Source organism: Microtus oregoni, unplaced genomic scaffold (assembly GCF_018167655.1).
Source record: "Microtus oregoni isolate MIOR12 unplaced genomic scaffold, Mior012 000024F_ref0000369, whole genome shotgun sequence".
Lineage (NCBI taxonomy): Eukaryota > Metazoa > Chordata > Mammalia > Rodentia > Cricetidae > Microtus > Microtus oregoni.
In genome coordinates this window covers 18,567,132-18,585,638 of record NW_024543083.1, presented here as the reverse complement: position 1 = coordinate 18,585,638, position 18,507 = coordinate 18,567,132, and positions in this window count along the sequence as shown.

The window sequence follows — 18,507 nt, the reverse complement described above, 5'->3', positions numbered from 1 at the left end:
CAGCCCCAAAGAATCATGAACTTTCCATGGGAAGGTAAAACCTGTGAGCTGTGTGGAAGAAGCCATGTGGAGTTCAGGCTGTGAGCCTGTAACTGGAAGGGCAGCCCTGGGCTGGAGGGTGCTGGCGTCATCCTCCCTGACTGTTATTCTGTTTCTCAGCCTCGGGGAACTGTGTTCAGGGCTAAGAGCCTCTTGCTGAGGAGGTTTTGAGGTTCAGGTGGGAAGAGGCGAGGCCACCTCCACTCATTAGGCTGTGCTGGAAGGACCCTGGAGGGTGTGAGGGGAGAGGCTTCTAAGGTGGGAGAGCCCTTATGAGGTCTTGGGGACCCTTACTTCCGGAGACAACTTATCCTTTTTCGGCTCATCGCATCGCAGGGTGTGTTGACTTCGTTGCGTGCATTCCGGAGAATGGCCTACAGTGGTTTATGAGGAATCTGAATGAATTTATTAAGTACGTAGCAAGCTTCAGGTCAAAGAATAAATAGCGAACAGCAGCTAGAGAGACGCAACGGACACATCAGATCGGCCTGCAACGCATCTAGCGGTTGAGAGCGCATAAGAGGTCACATCATCAAATCGGGGCTCACAAACGTGGAGCAGAATGGGCTGGGAAGCACGCGGAGACGGGCAGCCGAAGGTCCGGGCAGGAGAGTGCAGAAGGAGCAGTGGACCCTCAGGAAGCCTTCCAGGTAAAAGCAAGCAGCAATGAGAGTCAGAGAGGGAATCATCGGGTTGAGGCTCCCAAGGGGACCAGAGGAGGCAGAGACAGGACAGCTGCAGTTCCCACCTGAGCTCTCTCTGTGCATGCGCTTCCCGTAACTGAACTTCCGGCTCCCTGTTTTTGTTTTTTTTGTTTTTTTTTTTTTTGTTTTTTTGGGTTTTTTTTGGTTTTTTCGAGACAGGGTTTCTCTGGTTTTTTTTGGAGCCTGTCCTGGAACTAGCTCTTGTAGACCAGGCTGGTCTCGAACTCAGAGATCTGCCTGCCTCTGCCTCCCAAGTGCTGGGATTAAAGGCGTGCGCCACCACCGCCCGTTTTGTTTTATTATATTTTTTAATTTTTTTCATACAATATCTTTTGATTATATTCTTACCCCTCCCCCAAGTCCTCCCGGATCCTTCCCACGTAACACATGTTCTTTCTCCCTCAAAAAACAAAACAAAACAAAAAAACAAACCAAGAAAACAAAACAAAACCCGAAAGGACAGAAAAAGCCAAAGCATAGCAGCAACAAAGCACACATGAAGACACAGAGTCCATTTGCGTTGACTAACCTCCCCCAAGTGTGGGGACTGCTCTAGGGTGCGGGTTGATATACAAGGTGTCACTCCCCTGAGGAAACTGACTTTTCCCTCTCTCAGCCAGAATCAATTGCAAACAGAATCTTGGTAGGGCTGGGTCTTTATGTCCATTTGGCTTCTTCAGCGCTGGGGTTTTGCCTGTTTGAGCCTGTACAGGTCTTGTGTGTGGGGTTGCTTGCTGTGAGCTCATGGGTGCGTCAGTCCGGCTGTGTCCGGAACACGCTGCTTCCTCGGAGCCAACCATCACCTCTGCCTCACACACTCTTTCCTCCTCCTTCTCAAACATGCCTCCATCTTGAGGGGAGGAGTTTGATAAAGACGTCCCTGTGAGGGCTTAGTGCTTCAAGATCTACAATATTAAGTTTCTACATGACTTTCCAAAAGGCCTCTAGCATTAGTTGCTCCTTCCTTTACCCTGCTCTCCAATCTTTGCTACTTAGTGCTCCTATTCTACTTCCCCTTTATTCCTTTATAACACTCTATTCTAATCCCCCTTCCTTGGAAGGTCCTCTCTCTTCCCTGGTCCCTGACCTCTGTGGTTATTCTAGTTGAAACACACATATCTAAAGATTAAAAGCTGACAACCACATATAAGAGAAAGCATGCGATATTTGGCTTTCTGGGTCTAGATGACTGTAGCTCCAAACATTTACCTGAAAATTAATAATTCATTTTTCCTAACAGCAAAACAATATTCCATTGTGTAAATGCCCCATGTTTTCATTATCCGTCCATCCGTTGATAACATCGAGGCTGTTTCTGATGTCTGGCTGATATGAATAGCTCAACAAGGAACATGGATGGGCAGAGATCTCTGTGGTAGAATGCAGAGACCTTTGGGAATATGCCCAAGTGTGGTATAGCTGGGTCTTGTAGTAGATCTACTTTCAGCTTCCTGCAGAACTATCTCACCGGTTTCCATAGTGGCCATAGCTTTCATACCATGGGATGAACAGTTGTGCCCTCTCTTGGGAAAGGATTACTTCCAGCTGTTCTCAAGGCTGTTTGCTTTACTCTTGGGCTGTTTCGCTATTCTCTCTCCACACAGTCATGAGGTGGGGATGACCCATTCTCAGACCTGGGGTCTTGGAGGTCATCTGACATAAACATGATTGAGTTTGAAGTGCAGGGAACCGACCCTGCTTCCAGGGCAAGCTTCCCATGAGCTCCAACAGCACACGGCAGCTCACTAGTTAATGTACATCCCAGGTTGATTATGAGGGTGTGTGAACAGTATAATACAAAGGTAAATTCTTGAGAGAAGCAAGCAAGCTTGACCTTTTAATAATTGACAGCTGAAGCCAGTGAGATGACACTGATGAAGTCGGCTAAACAAAAACTCGGAAACATCCCCATGGGAAAGTACCACTAACAGTTGGTAAAATATAATAAAAAACAAAGTTCACCAACCCAGAAGACCGCCGAGGAAAAGGAGCAATAGAAAGCAGCGGGGTTTGTTTGTTTGTTTGTTTGTTTGTTTCAAGACAGGGTTTCTCTTTAGCTTTGGAGCCTGTCCTGGAACTTGTTCTCTGTAGACCAAGCTGGCTTTGAACTCACAGAGATCTGCCTGCCTCTGCCTCCCAAGTGTTGGGATTGAAGGCGTGCGCCACCACTGCCCAGAAAGCAGTGTTTGTAACTGAGTGCGCATGAAGCCTAAAATGTCTGCCACAGGCATGCTGCCTGGATACTGGTAACCTGGAAGGAAATCATCCCTTTGTCCTCCAAGCAGCTGGGAACATGCATCTTTAGAAGAACAAAGAGTGGTCCTTGAGGAAGACAACAAACAGCACCATTGTCCCCTCAAATCGGCCACATCCCTTGGACACTAGGGAGGTATCTGTTTGCTTTTGTCCAAGGACAAAGAGATCTCATCAGGTCTTACTGAGGAGGCTCAGGTTGTGAGATGGCTCAGTGGTTAAGAGCATCTGCTGCTCTTCCAGAGAAGCCAAGTTCAGCTCCCAGCACTCTCCTTTGAGTGTGGAGGTACACCTCTAATTACAACCATCAGGAGCTGAGGTGTCACATTTGCTGTGAGTGTGAGGCCAGCCTAGGATACAGAGCAGAACCTTGTCACAGAAGGGAGGGAAGGAAGAAGAGGGGGAGGGTAGGAAGGAAGAAAGGGGATGGGAAGAAGGGAGGGAGGGAAGAAGAGAAAGAATAGGACCAGGGTGTGACGGTTTGAATGAGAATGCTGCCTCCCCTATAGGTTCATATGTTTGAATATTTGATTCCATTGGTGGAACTGTTTGGAAAGGATCAGGAGGTGTGGCCTTGTTGGAGCAGGTGTGTCCCTGGGGATGGGCTTTAGGTTTTCAAAGACTTGAGCCATTCTTTTCCCTCTGCCCCCCACTTGCAGATCAAGATGTGAGCTCTCGGCTATTCCTGCTGCCATGCCTTGCCTTCAGGCCATCATGGACTCTGTCCCTCTGAATCCACAAGTCCAGATCAAATACTTTCTTCCTAAATTGCCTTGATCATGGAGTGTGTCACAGCAATAGAAAAGCAACCTTAAAACGGGGAGGAGCATTTTGCAGAGCATGACTTTATGTCCCTGTGAAGTGAACAGGATTCTTCCTCAACCTGAATTTGTCCAAGGATGGGAAATATAGGATCTTAGAGTTCTATTCCTGGAGCGTGGGAACTGTTTCCAGGCCCCAGGGAACTAGTGACCCATGCATGGAGGCAGAGATTTGGGTTTTTCCATTTTCCAATATGTCCTCAGAAGGAATAAGTTATGAAAATGTGTTGCCTTCAAATTTACAAGGCGCCATTCTGGTTTGCCAGCAAAAGAAAGCCCTTTACTGACACAGACTTGGAATAAATACGACTTGGCTTCTGAGTAAAAACAGATGTTGTATCCTGTGACTGAGTGAGCTATAGATCTCCCGACATGCTCTGGCAATTCACGTGCCTCCTTCTCCGGGGTCATGCCCTGCTCTGTACCTAGAGGCACCAACCGGGCAGGGAGGCTTTACTTCCTATAGTTTACGGTTGTTTCTCTCTTTCCACTGGAGTTGGCTGGCATTTCAGGGTCAGCCCTTCCAACACTGCTCACTTGCAGGGTAACCAGAGACTCTCCCAGCGTACCTGCCAGTTCATGGGTGGACTGGTGCCATTTTCTCCGCTTTGGAAGGTGATACTTGCTTCTTTATCAGAAATCATGGCTGATGCCAGTAGCACAGACAAGCCCACGGCCAGTCCAGTGCTTTTAGCCACCCAGGAATCTGACCATGGGCTCCCTCTGGTCCATCACTCCTGGTTCCTCTGGAACAGCAACCTGGCACCCCATCTTCCCTCTCACCTCCTCTTCCTTCTATCCTTCCTGAGTGGTTTCCATGCAGGGCTGTATTTCCTTGACGTCTTAACAAGCCCTCCATAATAAAACACAGGACCCATGCTGGCCCTTTCTTGCAGGCTGGGGCTGATTTATGGGACTTTAGACCCAAGGTGATGTGAGTTTTTTCACACGTGTGAAGCATGAGTTGTTCCGGGTTGACCCCAGAGCTCAACTGTCTTCCGTGGCCCCCGTAGCCCAGTAGAGCTGGCAGGAAGTGGAGTCACCCCCGCTCCTTCAGCATCTGGGAAAGGCCCAGGTCCAAAAGAAGGGACAAGAAGAAAACCTTCCAAATGATGGCAGTGAAAGCTTTTTCCTTTCCGTACCTGTGCCCGGGAGCGCGGTGCTTGAGGCAAGGCCGCCGTGGTGGTCCCCTAGCAGAGAGTCACCTTCCCACAGGGTTGTGGTAGAACCCTCAGTGCCTGCTCTGTGATATTGGGCTGAGCCAATGCGAGCTCGAAGAAAAATGGCTTCTGCTTGTACAAACACATTTGAAGTTTGCTAGATCCAAAGTGATCCCCCAAAATAGGAATGCTGGTCACAATGTCCTAAACATGGAGACTTTGGCTGGGAAAACAGAGGCCTAAAGGTGGGTTTCTGTTTACTAGGATCCTCCTTTAATCAGACGTGATCCTGCCTTCATCTGCCTCCAAATGTCAACTACCTAAGGCAAGGGCGTCTAGTCAATTTGAATAACATGTAACGACTCACAGACCCCCACCCAGCCAGCTGTCATAACGTCGGCTGGCTTTTCCACCATTCTGCTTCTTTGCCTTCACCCCCACTCCGAAAGAAAGCGCTGACACTTTGATCCCAGTGAACCTCCCTTTCCACCCTTCAAGTAGTCCAGTGTGGTGGTTTCACTACGACGCCTACAAAGTTGAGTTTTCTTTTCAATCACCTTATATTTACTCGGCTGCACTGTTAAGTCATAGTAAGTGGACAGAGCAGCCTTCAAAGAATAAAATAAGGGGGTGGAGGAATTCTGGACTTCTGTAGATATGGTCACCTAAACTCTACTGCTGTAGAATATCCATGGGGCACCGGGACCCTTGTGGAGTTTGAATCTCAGATGGTCACTGGCCACCTGGATGGGCACGTGGGTGAGCAGAGAGTAACCCCTGGCCTCCCCAGCTGTGTCTGGCTTTCTGGACTTCTGATTTATCTGGTTTTTTTAAAACAGTTTTTTAAAACGATGTTGCCCCCTTTTTAAAGATTTTTTTTAGGGTGCTTCTCACTTGGAGGTTGCATGACTATTTTGCAGGAATGGATTGAGGCTCTGCAACTCTGGCAGGAGTCCCATGGAGGATATGTGTCCTTCCCAGCTCCTCACACCAGGGCGAGAGAAGGCAGCGCATCTTGGATCTGATGGCAACTTTGATCTACTCTGCAAGGGGTTTCTCCTATACAATGACTCTGCTTCCTGCTGTAGCTCTGGTTATCTGTGGGGAGACAGTTAAGTCATCATTTCTAATCAAGGTATACGGATGTGGCCAATGTGTTGTGGATAATCACATTCATTATATGCCTTATGTTTATTATTATTATGGATGATGACCGTGGCTGGAGCAAGTTCTCCATATGTAGCCCAGGCTGGCCTGCTCCAGATTCTCCTGCCTACGTCTTCCAAGTACTGATTGCAGCTCAGATCAAAATGAAAACTTAAAAAAAGCTCTATGTATCTGAGGAAAGCTACACCATAAAGCTTATTTGCTTGACAGTAAGAGAACTTTTTTTTTTTTTTTTTTTTTGTTCTTTCAAGACAGGGTTTCTCTGTGGTTTTGGAGCCTGTCCTGGAACTAGCTCTTGTAGACCAGGCTGGTCTCGAACTCACAGAGATCCGCCTGCCTCTGCCTCCCAAGTGCTAGGATTAAAGGCGTGCGCCACCACCGCCCATCTAGAGACTTATTTCTTAAAATGTGGCTGAAGGAAAGGGTTTAGAATGAGGTCACAGTGATGCCACGTGGGGCCACACAGAGTCCCTCATCAGGCAGGACAATGGAGCTGCAGCCAGAGCCGTCCAGGGTGGCCATGGCGACCTGAAGATGGAAAAGCAGAAACGATTAATATTCTGATTCTATAACCATCAATGCCTAGAATGCGGTTTTGAATAAACATACAGTTCAGGGTGGCAGAAGTATGTTTAGGGCCAGTTTAGAAGTTGTTGGAAATTTTGTCCCATTCCAAGCCAAAATCCATGATTTTTTTTTTAATTTATAAAACAGTTTTCTTTTTAAAAAAAGAAAGTCTAGTTGTTCAAGACTTGTCACTTTCCCTGTGGAAGGCAAAGAGGGGTCAGATGCACGTTTCTTGGCAGAAAGTGAAACATAACAAAACACTGGGTGATTTGTACTTTCAAGAGAAAGTGATTTGTTTTTAAAGTAACAAGGAAAATCAACATCTTTTGGAAAGAAATTTGAGGGAACCTTCTGGAGACAGATGGGCTAAAATTTTGCTGTGGCCCAGAATAGCTTACATTATTATCAAAATGCTCCTGGTTGCATGCTTAGAAAAATAGGCACCAGGGACCGGAGAGAAGGCTCAGCGGGAAATGGTTCCTGCTGCCAAGTCTGAAGTACCGAGACTCCACAAACCCGCCTGCTTATGTTCTTTGTTTGTTTGTTTTTGATACAAGGTTTCTCTGTGTAGCTTTGGAGCCTGTCCTGGGAACTCGCTCTGTAGTCCAGGCTGGCCTCTAACTCACAAAGGTTCACTTGCCTCTGCCTCCTGAGTGCTGGGCTGGTTTTTTGAGACAGGGTTTCTCTGCATCTTTGGAGCCTGTCCTGGAACTAGCTCTTGTAGACCAGGTTGGCCTCGAACTCACAAGATCCACCTGCCTCTGCCTCCCCAGTGCTGGGATTAAAGCTGCACACCACCACCACCTGGCTTGGATCATGTTCTTAAGGAAGGAGAGGAGGTATGGACAGGGCAAGAGCAGAGTGGGGCTGACCTGGGCTCTTCAAAGCCTGGGCAGCTAAGACAGAGAAAACAGACTGGCGCTAAGTTGGCTTCATCTGTACTCGGGCTCCTGGAACGCTCTGTTTTTTGAGATGGGGGTCAAGTAGTTCAGCTTGGCCTTGAACTCATTATGCAGCTGAGGAGGACCCTGAGCCTCTGTCCCTACTGTCGCTACCTCCTGAATACCTGGCTATTAGGCAAGCACTGGGCCACAGAGCCAGATCCCCAACCGCCTAGGGACCTCTTGAGTGTGTGCTGTGCAGGAGGGTTGGCAACAGCAGTTTCTGGGTATGTGCGATCAGAGCAGCCTAGACCTGTGCAGAATGTGCAGAACCAAACAGCATCAGGCCAGCGAGCAGGGTGGATTTTGTCGGTGTGTTGTCTCACAGCGACAGGTGGCGGGTCGTATCAGTACAGCAAGAGTTAGGTCTCAGCCGGGCGATGGTGGCGCACGCCTTTAATCCCAGCACTCGGGAGGCAGAGGCAGGCGGATCTCTGTGAGTTCGAGACCAGCCTGGTCTACAAGAGCTAGTTCCAGGACAGGCTCCAAAACCACAGAGAAACCCTGTCTCGAAAAACCAAAAAAAAAAAAAAAAAAAAAAGAGTTAGGTCTCGCGTTTAGTGCCGGAAACGTGAGGATGTGAAAAGTTATGAAACGCAGTGTTGGTTTGAAAATGAAGGGTTTGCCAGGCTGCAGATCAGATCCTGCCTCTTTCTCTGATCACTGTGGCTCAGGGGAAACTGTCCTCGGGGCTTCATGGGCTGTGCTGAGATGGACTTTCCCCCATTTGGCACTGGTACGGTCAAGTCCTCTGAATCCTCCCAGGAGCGTTTGTAGTGGCGTCACGGGCTCTATGCCCACCGAATACAGACAGAAGGGGTTTTTATAATCAGAGCTGGTGAGACTACTCCCTCACAGGAGCAGTGAACACGCTGCCCTGCCAGCATAGCTCAAGAGAGAGGAACCAACCATTCCTCCCTGCTTTGCTTTAGCTCTTTCCTCGCGAGGGGTAGCACTAGCAATCTTAGGGACACGGACTGGGGAGCTCAGCGGTGGAGTGACTTGAGTTCTGTCCCCAGTGCCATATGAATCAGGTGTGGTGGGGCACACCCATGACCCCGGTACACAGGAGGATCAGAAGTTAAAAGTCGGTCGGCCAGGCGGTGGTGGCACACACCTTTAACCCCAGCACTCGGGAGTCAGAGGCAGGTGGATCTCGGTGCGTTCGAGGCCAGCCTGGTCTACAGGGCAAGTCCCAGGATAGCCTGGCATAGCTACTGAGAAACCCTGTCTTGAAAAATAACAACAACAACAAGTTAAAGGTCATCTTCAATTAGATATTAAATTTGAGGCCAGCCTGAACGACATGAGGTTTACCCCACACCCCAAAATAATTTTATGGTATATGGCCCCAAAGAACACATGAAGATGTGGAAGCTGCCACAATGGGACCTGACTTGCTGCAGCACTGGAGAATCCCCAGGCAAGGGTGGCCACGTAGACTGGCTGTGTACAAGTGACTGAGTGGGGGCAGGCTATGATCCCTCGAGCTTTATGTGGCCAGGAGCTTTCCGGCTCCATCCACAAACCTGTGAGCCGCTCTGGCGATCCGCCAGTCCCCATCTTATTCCCATGCTGCCAGAGTCTCCCCTGAAAAAGCAGGAGCCCTGGAGGAGGAGGGTGGGGCTGGGAGAGAAGGCTTGTTGGGGTCACGATGTGTAAGTGACTTTTACCTCCTTTGACGGTTTATTCCTAAGAAGCCTCCTTTATGCGAGCATCGAAAGCTCAAACAGAGCTGCACTCAGACCGGAGAGATGGCCCTGGCTAAGTGTACTTGCTGTGCAAACTGCGAGGACTGGAGTTCGGGTCCCAGGATGCAAGTGGCAAGCTGCGTGTGGTTTCATGTATCTGTAACTCCACTGCTATTGGGGACCATGACTGGAGGACCGCATGCCCGCTGTCAGCCTCACTAAAGAAATGCAAGCTCTGGGTTTGGCGGGAGACCTTGTCTCAAAGGAATGAGGTGCCGGGCGGTGGTGGCGCACGCCTTTAATCCCAGTACTCGGAAGGCAGAGGCAGGTGGATCTCCAGGAGTTCGAGGCTAGCCTGGTCTACAAGAGCTAGGTTAGGAATGAGAGAGGCGGACGCTTCCCTCTCCTGACCTCCACATGTGCACCCCCTCATGTGTATCACACTCACACTCACACACACACACACACACTCACACACACACACTCACACACACTCACACACACACACACTCACACACACACTCATACACACACTCACACACACACTCACACACACTCACACACACACACATTCACACACACACACACACACACACACGCGTGCGCACGCACTCCATGCTCACACAAGAATTAGAAAAACAAGGTGAATCACGCACTTGGGGGGATTTCCAGCCTGCTCTGTATTAAACCGTGACCCACAGAAGTTGTGCCAAGAACAAGCTACATGCTTGAGTTTCACCACACAAAAAAAATTACTTTCAGACAAAAGCCGCGCTGTTCTTTCCAAGACACAGCAGTGTGGCACTGTCCGAGCCTCGGGGCCTTGGTTGGAGGCTGGGACAGTGGTGGTGCCTGGTGAACTGGGCTCTAGGTCGAGGGAAAAAGGTGGCATGCCGTAAGTAAGTGGCACACCGGTCGGTGCTGTCCAAGAAAGCACCCGAGCTTTCCTGCTGGAAGTCACCCGAAACCATGCCACGAAGTCTATTCAAGGGGAACGAGCTTGCTCCAATGACTGAAGGTTTGCCCAGACGCCCGAGTGGAAGGGTTAAAGGTTGAGGCTAGGAGCACACCCCTGGCTGAAGTTCTTGTTCCTCGAGGGCACAGGGGAAACTCCGGGGCAGAGGGGATATTTGAGGGCACAGTGCTGTAGCCAGCAGGCATGTCAGGCTGCCCAGTGCTGTTTGAAGTGATGTAATCTTATGTCAAGCTGACGATGGCTTGCTATGGTTAATCCTCGCAGTCAGCTTGAGGCGCTTCAGAATGACATAGAAGACAAGCTCCTGAGCCGGTGTGAGGGTGTTTCCAAGAAGCTTCACCCTAATCTGGGCAGCAGCAGCCCATGGGCTGGGATCCCAGACTGAATGAGAAGGGGAAACAGGGAGGCGAGTGAAACGCCAGCGTTCATCTCTCTCCGCTTCTCATCGTGGACACTGCCCTGCCTTGCTCTGCATCCTCCGTGTCTTCCCCGCCAAGATGGACCTGTGGCCGTGCAACCCCATGTCCTTCCTTCTTTAAGTTGCTTTTTGTTGGGTCTTTAGTCACAGTAATGAGAGAAAGTAACCAATACTGGGGCTTGGATCAAGAGAGCCCTAGAGATGCTGAAAGGGGTGGGGGTGGCAGAAGTCTGTCTGCAAGGCTGGCCGGAGCCCCTGGCTGTCTTCACAGTGGTGGCAACAGAGGGTTGTAGAAATGTAGAAAATGGAAGCTTCTTTAGTGTGAAGACCTGGGGTCTGACCTGTCTCAGGCAAACGGTGGGAAAAATATGGAAAAAGGGAAGAGAGAGTACTCGGGAAGTCCCAGGCTCTGTGCATAAACACAACATTTTTTTTCCTTTTGGTTTTTTCAAGACAAGGTTTCTCTGCTTTGGAGCCTGTCCTGGAACTCTGCAGACAGGGCTGGCCTCGAACTCACAGAGATCCACCTGCCTCTGCCTCCTGAGTCCTGGGATTTTTTGTTTGTTTGTTTGTTTGTTTGTTTTGTTTTTCGAGACAGGGTTTCTCTGTAGCTTTGGTGCCTGTCCTAGAACTAGCTCTTGTAGACCAGGCTGGCCTCGAACTCCCAGAGATCCGCCTGCCTCTACCTCCCAAGTGCTGGGATTAAAGGCGTGCGCCATCACCGCCCAGCAGCTAACAACTTTCTATAACTCCAGCTCCAATGGATCCGATGTTCTTTTCTGACCTCCACAGGCACCAGGCATGCATGCGGTGCACAGACACACATGTAGGCAAAACACAGCAAAAATAATAAAAGAATGGAACAGGAGCCAGGTGGGAAGCAGAGGCAGGTGGATCTCTGAGTTTGAGGCCAGACCGGTTTACAGAGTGAGTTCCAGGATAGCCAGGACTACACAGAGAAACTTCGTATCGATAAATAACAGCAAAATAAAAAAGCAAAAATAAGACAGGAGGAGAAGTGGTGAGCGGAGACTGAACAGCCGCCTGGAAGCTGAGTTTGCGGTTGATTTCAACAGGGTTAAAATGTGAACTGGGGGGGCTGGAGAGATGGCTCAGAGGTTAAGAGCACAGACTGCTCTTCCGGAGGTCCTGAGTTCAATTCCCAGCAACCACATGTTGGCTCACAACCATCTGTAATGAGATCTGGTGCCCTCTTCTGGCCTGCAGGCATGGAGGCTGAACACTTTGTACAAAATAAATAAATAAACCTTTTAAAAAAAAATGTGAACTGGGAAAACCAGTACTCCTCAGGAGAACATCGCAGAACCCCAGCTTTCCACAACACAGCAGCCAATGTCCAGGTACAATGTCCATGATCTTCATGGGTGGGCAATTTGCTACCCAGGAGGCTGTCTGGCAGTTTCTGGCAGCAATTTTTAAATTAATTATTGTTATGTGTATGTGTGTGTGCTTGCCTGCGTTTATGGGGTGTGTGTGTGTGTCCAATGAGGCCAGAAGACATTGGATCCCCTGGAGCTCGAGTTACGTACAGACTTAGGGACTCCCACATGGCACCGGAAACTGAACCTGGATCCTCTAGAAGAGCCACTTTTAGCCGCCGAGCCATCTCTCCAGCCCCGGGAGCCATCTTTGATTGTCATAATTATGAGTGCTGCTTCTGTCATAGGTCACAGACAGGCCAGGAACATGGAAGGAAACAATAAAGATAGGACACCCCCGCCCAGTGAGTTACTTCATCTAGAATTGGCGATATGGCTCAGGAAGTAAAGGCCCCTGTGTCTTAAGTTTGACAACCTGAGTTGAGTCCCCCGAAACCACATAAGAAATCAGGTTCTCTCTACAACCCTAGCATCCCTACAGAGGTGGGGGTGGGAGAGGAGAACGGACAGAAGCTGCCAGGCCAGTCGACCTGAAGTGCTCAGGGCAGCAGAAACAAGCCAGACCTTTCTCCAACAAGGTGCAGGGAGAGAAACTGACCCCCAAAACTTGTTCATTACCAGATTTCCCCACGTATACCTCCAGCATTCTGCTTGGGAGCAAGGGTGTCACTTGGCACTCACTGCCAGTGTGTGCAGAAGAGACCCACAGCAGGTAAGTGTACATGATTTCCCTAGCTCCAGGGCATTGCAGCATGCCTGGAGGCAGCTCTAGAAACCATCCCCGTGGGGTGGATGTGTGACAGTGAGATGACAAAAGACTGATCGGCAAGACACGCATTGGGAAGTCAGCTCCCACTGACACCTCAGGAGGGCCTTTGTGTGTGCATGTGCGTGTGCATGTATACCTGTTTGCCACATGTGTGCCTGGTGCACGTGGAGGTTGGAAGAAGGCATTGGATCCCTTGGAACTGGAGTTACAGGTGGTGGGAACCACCATGTGGGTGCTGGGAATCAAACCTTGGTCCTCTGCCCAAGCAGTCAGTGCTCTTAACCACTGAGCCATCTCTCCAGCCCTGCAGGGGCATCTTTTCCAGTGATGTCAGGGCAGACACTCCTCATCTCCAATGCTAGGTGCTGCCCCACTGATGGACCCAGGAGGGTGGCTATGCCTACGAACTCCACTCCTGACCCAAAGAAAGAAACCCCCTGTTCACTTTCACACCTCATGAACAGAGAACGGCAGGACACCCATGTGTATCCACAGCCACACACCCCACACCTTCACTTGGCTGCAGACCCAGTGCTGTGCACCTGTGTGCACCCATAGCTACACACACACACACACACACACATCCACACACCGTTTCACTTGGCTGCAGACCCAGTGCTGTGCACCTGTGTGCATTCACAGCTACACACACACATGCAAATGCACACACACACACACGTGCACGCACACACATACCCCACCACACTCACTCACACACACACCTTCACTCAGCTGCAGACACATTGCTGTGCACCTGTGTGCATTCACAGCCACACCCACACACATGCACACACACACCTTCACTAGGCTGCAGACACAGTGCTGTGCACCTGTGTGCATTCACAGCTACACACACCCACGCACACATGCACACACACACACACACACACACACGTTCACTAGGCTGCAGATCCAGAGCTGTGCACCTGAGTGCATTCACAGCTACACACACACACATGCACACACGCACAACATACCCCCCCTTCACTCTGCTGCAGACCCAGTGCTGGGGTGGAGGCTGTCTTCATATTGTGTAGCCTTTGCAGTTAGGGTGTTTGACTGTGGCCCCGGCCGGCATAAGTCCAGCCTTGTTGCACAGAAACTTGCAGGATGAATGCCACCGCAGGGACAGTAGTGGGGACCCACTCACCCTGTCCCAAGGCCCTGTGAGCTTGACTGTGGGTATGCCTGATCACAGCAGAGCTTTGAATCGACAGGCTCTGCCCCCCAAAAACAAACAAAAAAGTCAGAACTAATTGTTTCTGTCTTATTTTCCTAGTTAAGTATGCAAAGGAGAAATTCTGATAAAAGGCTATGTCTAAATAAGTTGAAAATAGCTCTCTTGACAAGTGTAAATGCAGCATGCTAGGTGTTGGGAACACAGTGTTTAATTGGGAGCCATCCTTTTCTCTCCCAGATGAATGTGAAACAAAGGGATTCTCCGACACCAGAGTCCGCGTGAACTGTCTGTGGATGGCTCGGTCTGTCTGTCCAGATGCCAGCTACAGAGGAAGTGGCCATCCGAGTCACCTGCCTCAGAGAACAAGCACAGGACCTTACAACCCCTTACGTCCTCAGCAACTGGAAACAGGCTGCAATGGTGTTAGGGCTGCCCCTAACTACTGTTCCCACACTGAGGTTCAGGACGGAGGCTAAAGTGCTCTGTGTTTTATTCTGCAGAAAATACACGTCCTGCTCTGACTCTGGCGGCCTTTGTGCTGCGAGGAGGGTGCTGCTGCCCTCTACTGGTAGAGGAAGACATGGGCTCCAGAGCAAAGACACCAGGCAGCTTCCCTGGGGTAGGAGTTTCCAGCAGACCCAAGGCAGGCTGGGTGCTGAGGCTGTCTGCTAACCTAACATGAGCCTTGAGGAAGACTGCCCAGCCTGGTGACCCTAAAGTGACAGTGTTTTTTTGTTTGTTTGTTTTTTAATATTTATTTATTATGTATACAACATTCTGTATGAATGTATGCCCACATGCCGGAAGAGGGCGCCAGATCTCATTACAGATGGTTATGGTTGCTGGGAATTGAACCCATGACCTCTGGAAGAGCAGCCAGTGCTCTTAACCGCTGAGCCATCAGAGTGACAGTGTTGTTAATGTTTCAAGCTAGTTACAGGCAGGATTTGCTTCCCCTCGCCCTCACCATTTTTTTTTTTTTGAGACAGAGTTTCTCTGTAGTTTTTTGGAGCCTGTCCTGGAACTTGCTCTGTAGACTAGGCTGGCCTCAAACTCACAGAGATCCGCCTATCTCTGCTTCCTTAGTGCTGGGATTAAAGGCATGTGCCACCATCACCTGGCGCCCCTCACCATTTAAAATTCTTATTTTTTATTACATTTATTTTGTGCATGTGTAAGGGCACACACCATGGTGTGCACATAAGGGCACGCGCCACGGTGCACGTGTAGATTGAGGATGACTTGTGGGCGTTAGCTCTCGCTGTCCACCATGTGGGTCCTGGGTGAGAAACTCAGGCTGCTGGCAAGTTCCTTTGTCTCCCGCGCCGCTTTGCTGGCCCACATTCAGTCTAGTGGAATACTTTTCTGCACACTTGGATTGAAATGCCCTGAGATGTGTTCATTTGCTATTGTGTGTTCATCCTTACTGAGCTGTTTGTGTCTCTCTGTACTGTGGGCACCTTGGTAAAAACCCACCCCATTTTATTTTACTTCATATCCTGTAACACTTTTAGGACTCCATTTGCTGTGCCTATCTGAATTATGTTTATTTGTGAATTGTCTTATGGGTTACTTTTTGACAGCACCTGTATTTCCCATATTAGCCTTTTATTATCAGCTCATATTAATTACATATGACTTCATGTGACATTTTTACACTTGCATATAGGGCTTAGATTACCTAACTTGAGCATGGCGTAGAATGCGTCAGGCAGACCCAGGGTGTTTGGTCATGTCAGTCTGCCTTTCTCTCGCTAAGAGGGGACTTGGCTGAAGCCACAGGAGATGCTAGAGAACTGGGCCTGTGCTCAAGTTATTCTTCATGGGAGAACGAGGGTCCTCTCCATCCAAAGGGCCATGGGCCTGGTTGCAAAACACTCCCTGCATGACTCTGGTCACACTGCGGGCGTCAACCTTGGTTTTAGGGATTGCGGGAGGGTGCAGGGATGGAACTCAGGGTCTTGTGAATACTATGCCAGCTTAGGCACAGTGCCAGCCTCATCCTGGTGTGGGCTATTCCAACCCAGCCTTCACTCTGCAGAGTGCATCTAATTCCTACAAGGGGCTGGGGTCCCCGTGGGCTAGCAGCTCCATCAGGCCGTGTCTTGGCACGGGAGCACTGTTCCCTGTCAGTCCAGCAGACTGCTCATGATGCAGTGCCCCTGCCCAAAGGAGATGGACGGCCTGACTGCAGTCTTGCCTGTCCACCTAGAGATCCGGCTGTGGACAAGTTCCTACTAGGCCCTCAGATGGAGCTGATACCCGCTCCTGGAAAGCGGCAGCCTGGCTCCAGGCAGTTGCTTTCCTAAATGGCTGCTCCCCACACCCCATTTTTTTCACTTGGAGTTGCTTCCAGCTACTCTGGCAGAACCAGTCAAGGTGGCTCATGTCTGCAAAAGTGACAGCGTTGGCTGACCACTCACAAACTGTTAAAACCAACCTTTAGTGGTTTTGTAGCCCAGGCTCTAGATTTAAGCTTGCACTAGCACACCTGCTTGTGTAAAATGCCCCACTACATCCCCAGGTGTGCTAGGGCTTGATGTGCTGGCAGTTAGACGTGGACTCACTAACCCACTTCCAGGGAAATGACTCTCCACGAGGGTGACAATTCCTGCTCTGTGATCCTGGGAGCGACCTCAAAAGCGCTTGCAATCTGTCCACACACTGAAAGATGAGAGCATTCATCTTCAAAGCGCATGGCTCCTTGTAAGTTGACCGAACTCCAAACCCAGGAGGCATTTCTGGCCAGGGGCTACAACCCACTCTTCGGAACCTCCCGGAACAACTCCCACTGAAGCCCAGGGTTTCTGACACCAAGGGCTCCAGTCCTCTGGGCTTTGTAAAGGCGAGGGGACAGGTGTACCTGCTGTGGCTCTCCTGAGTCACCATGCCCAGGGATGAAAGCCAAGACCATGCAGTTTGGAGGCTCTGGAGATGGAGACTTGCCCCAAATCCGATGTGAGCAGGGTGTTTGTCCAAAGGTCTGTGAAGAGCTTAGAGCAGAGCTCCACTGTCCACCGAGTCCCTGGCTTCTTGCTCACCTGTTGCCATGACATGTGGATTTCCGGCCTCTCTAGGAACTCGCATTTTTATACCTTGGTGGTTACTGGAGCCCACTGCCCCCAGAATGATGCAGTCCAGTCGCACGCTCTGCCCGCGGCACTCTTAGGCACAGAACATGCCCTCCAGCTCTGGTCACTGGAGGACCCACCTGGCCTCCTATGGGATGTGGGAGCCATGACCCAGAGGGCACTGTTTTTAGTAGCTCAAGCTCGAAACCCTAAGCCTCCGGCCGAAGAGCCCAAATGGCTGGACAGTCACTGATCTCTTCAGGATACCCCTCACATTCCTCTCCCTTTGGGGACAACTCCAAACCCCAGGATAAGGAATTGGTGTTGCTGTCGTAATGTGCTATTTGATGCCATGAGTCATGAACCATGCTTGCAAAATTGGCCTTCAGTTACCTTGAACTGTCAGAAGGGCCAAGTCAGCCCATGACGATCATGAAAACACCTTCTGCAGAAACCCGAGACAGGTGCACCCCTGCTAGAATTTCAGTAGTGCTTCCGAGAACATGTAACCGCATTAACTAGGGGTCCCTGGAGGTGGTTCTGGATCGCAGGGAGGTGGTGGCAGGAGGAAGCTGGGCTGTTCTCATGTGGCCTTATTCTACTTTTAGAATGTTAATTGTATGTGGCTTCACACCTTTCCTTCTGAATAAAATGAAAACTCTTTCTTGTTTGCTGGCACTCCTTTCTCAGAGGGTGCTGAAATGACCACTTCAGAAAGTGTGTTTCCCTCCTTCAGGCCCTTGCCTAGTTAAACCAAATACCCTGCACAATGTGCACAGCGGAGCTCACACTGCTCCGTTCAGTGTCAATGTCCATCTGTTTACTAGCGCTGGGGACAACAGCTGGCACTAACCTCCTGTGGAAAGCATCCGTGTCCCGCCACTACAGATTCTATGTAGCATTTCCCGAACAGTCATATTCTGACAATCTTCAAGATGGGTCAAACATTTCTATCCTCATACTCTTTTTTAAACTGTGTAGGTGCTCTGTCCACATGTATGCATCCCTGCCAGAAGAGGGCAGGTTCTATTTTAGATGTTGTGAGTCACCATGTGGGTGCTGGGAATTGAATTCAGGGCCTCCAAGAGCAGCAGAGCAGCGAGCGCTATTACCCTGAGCCACCTCTCCAGCTTCCTTTAAAGAATATTTTGAGAGAGTCGCCCATGAACTTGTGAACAAACTGCTTCTGTATCAAGCCTTTGATACTCTGTGGCACAATCCAGGGAATGGGACTAAGCCTCACCAGAGAGTCAGCAAAGCAGGCAGCTTCTCAGACCCTGGTGAGTGGTTTTCAGGGTTCAAGCAAGGGTTCTGACCTTGACTATGACAGGGACATTTTCAAAACTTCAC